The following is a 9023-nucleotide window of genomic DNA, read 5'->3' as shown; positions in this document are numbered from 1 at the left end:
TCATGTTGCTTTATCTACCATTATTTATCTCTTATTAGATTCAGAAAGTTTAATAATTATTTCACTTTAAATGTGATCTCTTTGGGTCTCTTTTGTTGCTTACCTTTTGAGATTTCATGATGCTCCCTAGTTTATTGATATTGAAGTTCATAATTCTTGTATTTGGTTTTTCTCTTGGATTAGATCACAGCTAGCCTACTCTGCAATGTTAGTTTGGACTGCAAGGTCAGCAGTTCAAATCAGCTCTTCAAAGCCACTCTTCAGAAACCCTATGACTCCATGGCATTTAATAACAACAACAACAACAAAAAAAAAAAAAACAACCTCTTTATCCTCCACATTTTAAAAACAAGAGTAGTTAAGTGACTGGTACACTTGTGAAAATTAACATTTTGCAATTTGAAAATTCATGTCCTCTAAATTATAGTTAATATACAAATTGCTATACTCAGAAATCGTACTACATTCTGGAAGATCAACAATGATAAATAGAAAAGCCCTAAATCCGTATAGCAATTTAATACATGAAAAGAATATTTGTGTAGTCAAAAAGGCAAGTATTTTTAGTAACATTTCACAGCTATACAAATTTAGAGCATTAAGAGACTGGTTTCTAGGTGAAAAAATCTAATGGTTCTGAGAGTAAGTGCAGTGTTTTTAAAATACCAATTAAATTGCAAAATGATGACAGTGATAGGCTACATTAAAATACAATTGAAAGAGATTTTCATGGCAGTAAGAACCGCAAATAAAGGGGAGCATCGGGCTGTGGTGGTGAGGAAAAGCGGAAACCAGCACCGCCAGGCCTTGGCCTGGGCGATTTGCGGCAGGCTCTCTGCAGAGATTCAAGATAACCAAGGAAAAACCTCTTCCCAAAAAGATTCCACTGAGTGAAACAGACTTCAAAGTTATGGCACAAGATGAGTTGATTTTAAGATGAAAGCAGTATGAAGCATATGTACAAGCTTCGGAGGGCACGTACATAGATCTTAACTCTAATGATGTTACTAGCTTAAAAGAGTCTGAAGAAAAACTAAAGCAACAACAGCAAGAGTCTGCACACAGGGAAAACATCCTTGTAATGAGACTCGCAGCCAAGGAACAAGAGATGCAAGAGTGTATTACTCAAATCCATACCTCAATCAAGTTCAGCAGCTTACCGTTGCCCAACTGAGATCCTCCATGGTAGACAAATGGTCAACTTGCTTTTCCTAAAAATGAAAGGTGAACTGGAACAGACTAAAGACAAACTGGAACAAGTCCAAAATGAACTGAGTACTTGGAAGCTTACTCCTGATAGGTAAACAAATCCTAATCCCCATTCAAGACTTCCCTGACAATCCCAATACCAGAAAGCTGTGGTGGGATGGCCACGCACTCATTTCCACACCAAGAAGCAGACTTTTTGAGCCAAAAAAGCCACATTCTTATACTGTCCAGCTTGTACCAGACGAAACCTATATTTCAGCTTTTTTCTCTTCCCCTTCCCTTACTTCAGAGGCCTGATGGCTTCGAACTGTTTCAAAGAAGTGACTACCTCTGAAATAATAATAATAAGCCCTTCTAGGAATTTGAGACACTTGAGAAATGTTTCTGTTTGAATAAAATAGAGGGAGAAGCACAAGTCTTAAGTCTGTGGCACACTGTCTTCAGACAGTTTGGAGGAATGAAAACCTAGAGATTTTTAAAACACAAATTGAACATTTAAAATTCCAGTAAACTATAAACATGGATAACGTATTGCTCTTACTCTTGATCATAGTGACTTAGAGACACTGTATATAAGTTTTGCCAACAAGACTGGACTTGATGATTTGTTGTTAAACTTCTGGGTCAAAACTTGAATGAAGTGATTTGCCTTAAAGGTTTTCTTTGTTAAGAACCAACTTTCAATAGTCATCAGAGAACCAACTGTTATTACAAGTAGTAGTTCATTCACTTAAACGTTTCATTTGGGCTCTGTTACTTGATTGAGACTTAACTCAATGGTTTTAATCAATGGTGTGTTCTTCGACTTTTTGTTAATGGTGTAGACAATCTTACCAACGACTGTACAGACACAGAGGTGTGGTTTTTCAAATCCAGGTTTGAACTGTTTGAATCATTATAAACATTCATTCCACAACTAGATTGTATATGGGTATTAGCTGTGATGAGACACTGGAGTTTTTTTTCCTCAATAGTGAAATTGATTAAATCCCCAATTCTGTTCAACAGGCACATGTTGAAAGAGCATTGCATTGTGGTGGTGGTAATGGGGGACGTAGTCCCTCATTATTTTAGGGGCATTTTTGTACTGCACTCATGATATTAAATGTGCCTTGAAAAAATATAATACAATTGAAAGAAATTTACAAGACTTAGATATGACTAAGTTGTGCTTAAATTGTACTAAAAAGTCCAGATAACTTCCTGGAGTCCAATAATAATAAATATTCAACTGTTACCAAAACAAGTCAATAAGTTGTATGTAAAGTGCTTTCTCTAAAGAAGCATATAATATATAAATAAATATTTACTGATGAAGATCAAAGAGCACAGCCTTACGTATGGATTACAACTCAATGTAAAGAAAACAAAAAGCCTCACCACTGGACCAATAAACAGCATTCTTCTCAATGGAGAAGAGATTGAGGTTGTCAAGGACTTCATTCTTCTTGGATCAACTATCAACACTCATGGAAGCAGCAGTCAAGAGATCAGACGATGTATTGCATTAGGCAAATCTGCTGCACAGGGGCTTTTTAAAGTATTGAAGAGCAGAGATGTAAGCTTGAGGACTAAGTTGCGCCTGACCCAGGCCATGGTGCTTTCAATAACCTCATATGGATGAGAAAGCTGGACAGTAAATAAGGAAGATCGTAGAAGAATTGATGCCTTTGAGTTGTGGTGTTGGAGAAGAATACTGAAAGTGCCATGGACTGCCAAAAGAACCAATAGATCTGTTTTGGAAGAAGTGCAACCAGAGTGCTCCTTGGAGGCCAAGATGGCTAAGCTTCGTCTCTCATACTTTGGACACATTGTCCGGAGAGAACAGTCGCTGGAGAAGGATGTCATACTGGGTAAGGTGGAGGGTCAGAGAAAAAGAGGAAGACCTCCAACGAGATGGATCAGCCAGGTGACATCATTGATGGTGTCAAGTGTGGAGGCGGTAGTGAACTTGGCCCAGGATCGGACATTGTTTCATTCTGCTGTGCATGGGGTCGCTATGAGTCGGTTCCGACTCGATGGCACCTGACAACAACAACAACTCTAAAGAAGTAGCCTTTCCAGAAAATGAGTTTCAAGTATCCAAGCATACTTGTTGGAAAATATGATTTGCTTAATATACATATACTTGAAAGTCAATTCATATCCATTATAATCTAGAATTTTAGAGGAAGGATGCATTGAGTAATATTCATATTTATGTAGTAAATTGGAATGACATTATGTTTATGTATTTATTAATATTGGTACCGTTTTGGGTTCAATAATTTAAGTAGAAATTTTCTTTTCTTAAGGCTCTGAGGCATATGCATTGCTAATTGCTTTGATTATGACTTATCAAAACTTTCATTCTATGACCTTTCCTAAGTCCATTTTCAATTTAATGAACCAAACTAATAAAGTTAACAATGTGCTTTTGATAAGAATTTCTAGAATTTCTTTATGAAATAAGATATTTTTATCCGAACTACATTCCTTCACACTAAATGAGGTTGAAGAGTTGAAATCTTTATGCTAAACTTTGCCACCTATTTGCATAATTATGCCTTAAAGCATGTTTATATCTTGTGGTACTTGAAATTTAGACACTAAGTTGGGTATTTTTGTTTTTTGGTGTTTTTAAATTACACTCTGATTGCTTTCCACTGCTAATATTCAAAAGATCTAGTGCTGAACAGACACTAATTCAAAAAATGACCTAGAGTAGGAGGGATGAGATTTATCCATATGACTAAAATAACTTAAAAAACAGTGCACGATCTCTTAAACAAGAGGATTGAAGTCATTGTCATAAGGCAAATAAAATGACAAATATTTCCAAGAAAAGATAAACAGAAAAGTTGAATGCAAAAGCTAGACAGTGAATGAAGAAGACCATAGAAAAATTGATGCATTTGAGTTATGGCGTTGGAGAAGAATATTAAAAGTATCATGGACCACTAAAAGAACAAACAAATCTGTGTTGGAAGAAGTACAGCCAGAATGCTCCTTACAAGCCAGGATAGCCAGACTTTGCCTCTCGTGTTTGTACATATTACCAGGAGTGACCAGTCCCTGGAAAAGGACATCATGCTTGGTAAAGCGAAAAACTCCCAACCAGATGGCCTGGCACAGTGGCAGCAGCAACAGGCTCAAGTGTTTCATTGATTGCAATGTTGGCACAGGACTAGGCAGTGTTTCAGTCTATTGTGCGTAATGTCATTGTGAGCCAGGACTGACTCAATGGCTACTCACAATAACAACAGCAACAACAATGCATGCCTACAATAATAATCTTTATGCATTCCATCTTGTTTTTGACAACTTCCAATTTTCCTAGATTCATACTTCATTCATTCCATGTTCTATTTACTCATTAACATCTGTTTATTCTAATCATTAATTTGCAGCTGTTTCTTCTCATTTTAAGTTGTGTCCCATCACCAAATGAAGGTCCAGAATATTTTACACCATCCATGTCATTAAAGTCAAGTCTACTTTGAGAAGGCAGCTCATTCCCAGTTGTATTTTGAGTTTAACCTGTAGGACTCATTTTTCAGAAATAAAATTGATTATGGTCTGCTGCTATTCATGAGGTTTACAGTGGCTAACTATTCAGAAGCAGTAACTGGTATTTAAAATACATGTGGCATAGTTTAACACACAAATCTCCGTGGTAAAACAAGATCACATAAGACTAGTGGATGAAGCTACTAGATCTAAGGAAAGACTGATTCCAAGACACATATAGTTCTCCAAGGAATGCCAGTCAACAAAAGACAAAATGAGATAAGGACATTTATCCAGAATTAGGACTCAAAATTTGGATTTATAGCCTCCATCACTGTGCCAGAATAAATTTCTGTTTGTTAAAGCCATCCACTTGTGGTATTTCTGTTAAAGTAGCATTAGATAACTAATTCTCTGTGTCTTATTATTGCTCTGGCTTGGTGCCTAAAGTCGTATTCCAAACTTGATATAATGAGAATGGGTAACTAATCTCATAAGGAGATAAACTTGGGAGTTCAGAAAAGTAAAGGAGCTTTCGTTTTCAGGGCACCGTACTAGATATAAGAATACTTCAAAATAAATAACTTGACAGATCTGCAGTTTGTCCTTCTGGACAACTCATCTTAGAACTGATCAGAAGAATTATGTGAGAAAACTGCCAAAGAATTGGGAAACAAGTACATAAATAGATTAGGAAGTAAAGTGTCCAGATCTAGGAAAAAATCAGAAGTAGTGTCTATTCCCAGCAAAAAGTATAGAAAATCACACAAATCAGGAGAAGTATTAATAATATTGAAAAGAGTCTTTTCTTCCTAGTTTGTTGGGCATACATTAATGCTTGATAAAATTCCACGCTAGTCCCATCCATCAAAGCTGAAAGATGAAACATGCTTCTTAATCATATGCAAGAGTAAGAATGTATACTTATAGGAATACCAAAAAGATAAAATCTACAAGGTCTATAAACACAAATCATAGTCAGTCAATTAAAACTGACTGAAAAGAAGCATTCCTTTTAAAATTAAAAGACAAGGATCTTAAAGCAAATGCAAAATTTGAACTTTATATGTTAAAAGTTAAGTACAAACATGAAGGGTTAAAAATTTCAAATCAAACTTGTAAAGATGCAAACTATACTATCGCCAGGATTCTCAGTGTTATGGTGGTTGAGATGTAGTTATCCCCCATGATGTAATTCAATGTGATGAACCAATAAGAGGCTTAAGGGTGCAATTGCTGTTATTATTACGTGCTCTCACATCAGCACTGACTCATAGGGACCCCATGCACCACAAGACGAAACTGCCCAATAGTGTGCTAGCCTCATAATTCTTGTTGTACTTGAGCCCATTACTGCTGCACTGTGCGAATCCTTCTCATTTGGGGAGGGGATCATCCTCTTTTTGCTGACCTTCCACTTTATCAAACTTGATGACCTGCTTCAGGGAAGGGTCACAGACTATATAGCTTTCATCTCTATAAGTTTGATTTGAATTGTTGTATCCTTTCATGTCTAAATGTATAGAACACAGTTTTTATATTTGTTTTAATATCCTTGCCTGGTAATTCTATTGGAAATGTTTCTTTGGTGTCAGTTTTAACTGATGCCGCACTGTGGGTTAATGTGCTGGACTGCAAAGTCAGTTTGAACTGCAAGGTCGGCAGTTGAAGCTCACCAGCCGCTCCTCAGAAACCCAATACTATGTGTTGGAACTGACTCGAAGGCACACAACAACAACAAGGTTGGGAAGCACTAACCTTAACTGCACCACCACCCTGATGCTATTTACAAGAGATTCCCAAGGGTGTGTCATGCACCACCTTTTATAATATAAGAGATATTTGGAGAGGAACTTGAGCAGAAAAAGATCTGGTGAGGCACTGTAGAATAAGCACTGGAACACAAGACATTTGAATCATAATGTCAATGATTCAAACATACCAGTCACTCTGAAACCTACTCAACAATACTGAACAACAACTACTACTACCGCCAAGACAGAAAATTTGGGAGTGAAGTGTGTCCTCTGAACCTGGGGTCTGTCCAATGTCAAGGTCTTAGAAACAGGGGAAGAATGATGCCAAGATGTGTGGAGATCGCCAAGGAATTCTGGGACTACAGATATTGAAAGGAGACAAGGACATTTACTCAGAGCCAAGAGAGAGAACGGCTTCCACAGGTGGTGGAGCTCTGAATTTAGACTTCTAGCGTCCTAAACTATAAGAGAGTAAATTTCTCATTGTGAAACCCATTTATTTGTGATATTTCTATTATAATAGCATTAATTATCTAAGATGCTGTCAATGTTAAAAATGTATTGAAGTTTCCGGAAAAGAAAAACACTAGTGACATGAAGACATACAAATAGAAATGATCTAAAATGAAACAGAGAAAGACAGGGTAAAATTGGGGTAAAATATATTTGAACAAATAATGTTTAAACAATTTATAATTTTGAGGAAAGGTATAAATTCTCAGACATAAGATGCTCAACAAAATCCAAATCTAAAAGCATAGGAAGGAGACCATATTGACATATCATAAACAAATTTCCTAAAGTGTATGAGAAAAAAAAAAAAATCTTAAGACCAGTTAGAGGGAAAACAAGACATTATTTTTAAAAATAGATAATAATATCTTTATAATTTCTGCCCGAAACAATGAAAACTAGAAAACAGTTGAGTAACATCTTAAAAGTATTGAATTTTTAAAAACAGAAACAAAAACAATGTAAAAACAGAAGCAACAGAATTGTTTATTCAGCAAAAATATCTTTTAAAAGTGTCTACATACTTTCATTTCAGACATAAATGCTGAAAGAATTAATTACCAAAAGGTCTGAATCACAAGAAATGTTAACCAAAGTCCTTCGAACAGAAAGGCAAATGCTATCAAAGAGAAACCATGATGCATACACCAACAAACAAAATGTCAGGAAACATTGTGTGTACACTCCCAGTCCTTGTTCAAATTAGTATTCTTTATTGTTCTTGTTAGGTGCCATCCAATCAGCTCTGATTCATAGAGACTCTATGCAAAACAGAATGAAATAACCCTCAGAATTGTTGTGATGCTTGAGCCCAATGCTGCTGCCACTGTGCCAATCCATCTATTTAGGGGTCTTCCTCTTTTTGCTGACCTTCAAATTCACCAAGCATAGTGTCCTTCTCCAGGCTCTGGTCCCTCTTCATAATATGTCTGAAGTATGAGGGATGGAGTCTTACCATCCTAGCTTCTAAGAAGCATTCTGGTTTTACTTCTTCCTACACAGATTTGTTCTTTGGAAGTCCACCAATACTTTTAATATTCTTTCCAACACCATAATTCAGATGCGTCTGTCCTCCTATGGTCCTCCTTATTCATTATCCAACTTTCACATGCATATGAAGCTATTGAAAATACCCTGGTGGCTTGGGTCAGGGCCACTTTAGTCGTAAAAGTGACATCTTTGCTCCCAGTAAAATGCTATTATGTATATATATATATATATATATATTAATTGCTTCAAGAATATATTGTGGTTTACCAAAACTCACCTTTTTCTACAGAAATTAATCATGGCTGCAATACCATGATTAATCAATACCAACAGAAATCCATTCCATTTCCCAACAGAAATAAAACGTTTCAAGTCATTCATCATTAAACAATTTTTTATACTGATTTTTAATAATTCCTAATCAATTACAATTCACACATCATGTAGTTCTTTTAATTCTTCACCTGTCATGATCCAACTCACAGCTTTACTTATTCCACTGAATAGTCCCTTTATCTCTTGTTCTAATTAATCATGGCTGTGTCTTAAGAAACAAGCTTCCTTGCAATTCTCACCAAGTTGTTGTTGTTGTTAGGTGCCATAGAGTTGGTACCAACCCATAGCGACTTTATGCACAGCAGAATGAAACACAGCCCAATCCTAGGCCAGCCTCACTAGTGTTGCCACGCTTGAGTCAATTGATGCTGCCACTAGGCCAATTCATCTTGTTAGGGGTCTTCCTCTTTTTCTCTTTTACCAAACATGATATCCTTCTCCAGTGACTGCTCCCTCCTGACAATATGTCCAAAGTATGAGAGACAAAGTTTGCCCATATTGGCCTCCAAGGACCACTCTGGCTGCACTTCTTCCAACACAGATCTGTTGGTTCTTCTGGCAGCCCATGGTACTTTGAATATTCTCCTCCAACACCATAACTCAAAATCATGAATTCTTTTATGGTCTTCCTTATTCACTGTCTAGCTTTCGCATACACATGAGATTATTGAAAACACCATGGCTTGGGTCAGGCACACCTTAGTCCTCAAGATGATATCTTTTCAACAC

At 36.5% G+C, this 9023-nt stretch overlaps 1 pseudogene; it reads left to right on the top strand.

The window, feature by feature from the left end:
• The first annotated feature begins 481 nt into the window (after window positions 1-481).
• On the top strand, window positions 482-1601 carry LOC102836486 (annotated as a pseudogene).
• The last annotated feature ends 7422 nt before the right edge of the window (window positions 1602-9023 follow it).

This window comes from Chrysochloris asiatica, unplaced genomic scaffold (assembly GCF_000296735.1).
Source record: "Chrysochloris asiatica unplaced genomic scaffold, ChrAsi1.0 scaffold00002, whole genome shotgun sequence".
Lineage (NCBI taxonomy): Eukaryota > Metazoa > Chordata > Mammalia > Afrosoricida > Chrysochloridae > Chrysochloris > Chrysochloris asiatica.
This window is presented reverse-complemented; position numbering and strand designations above follow the sequence as displayed.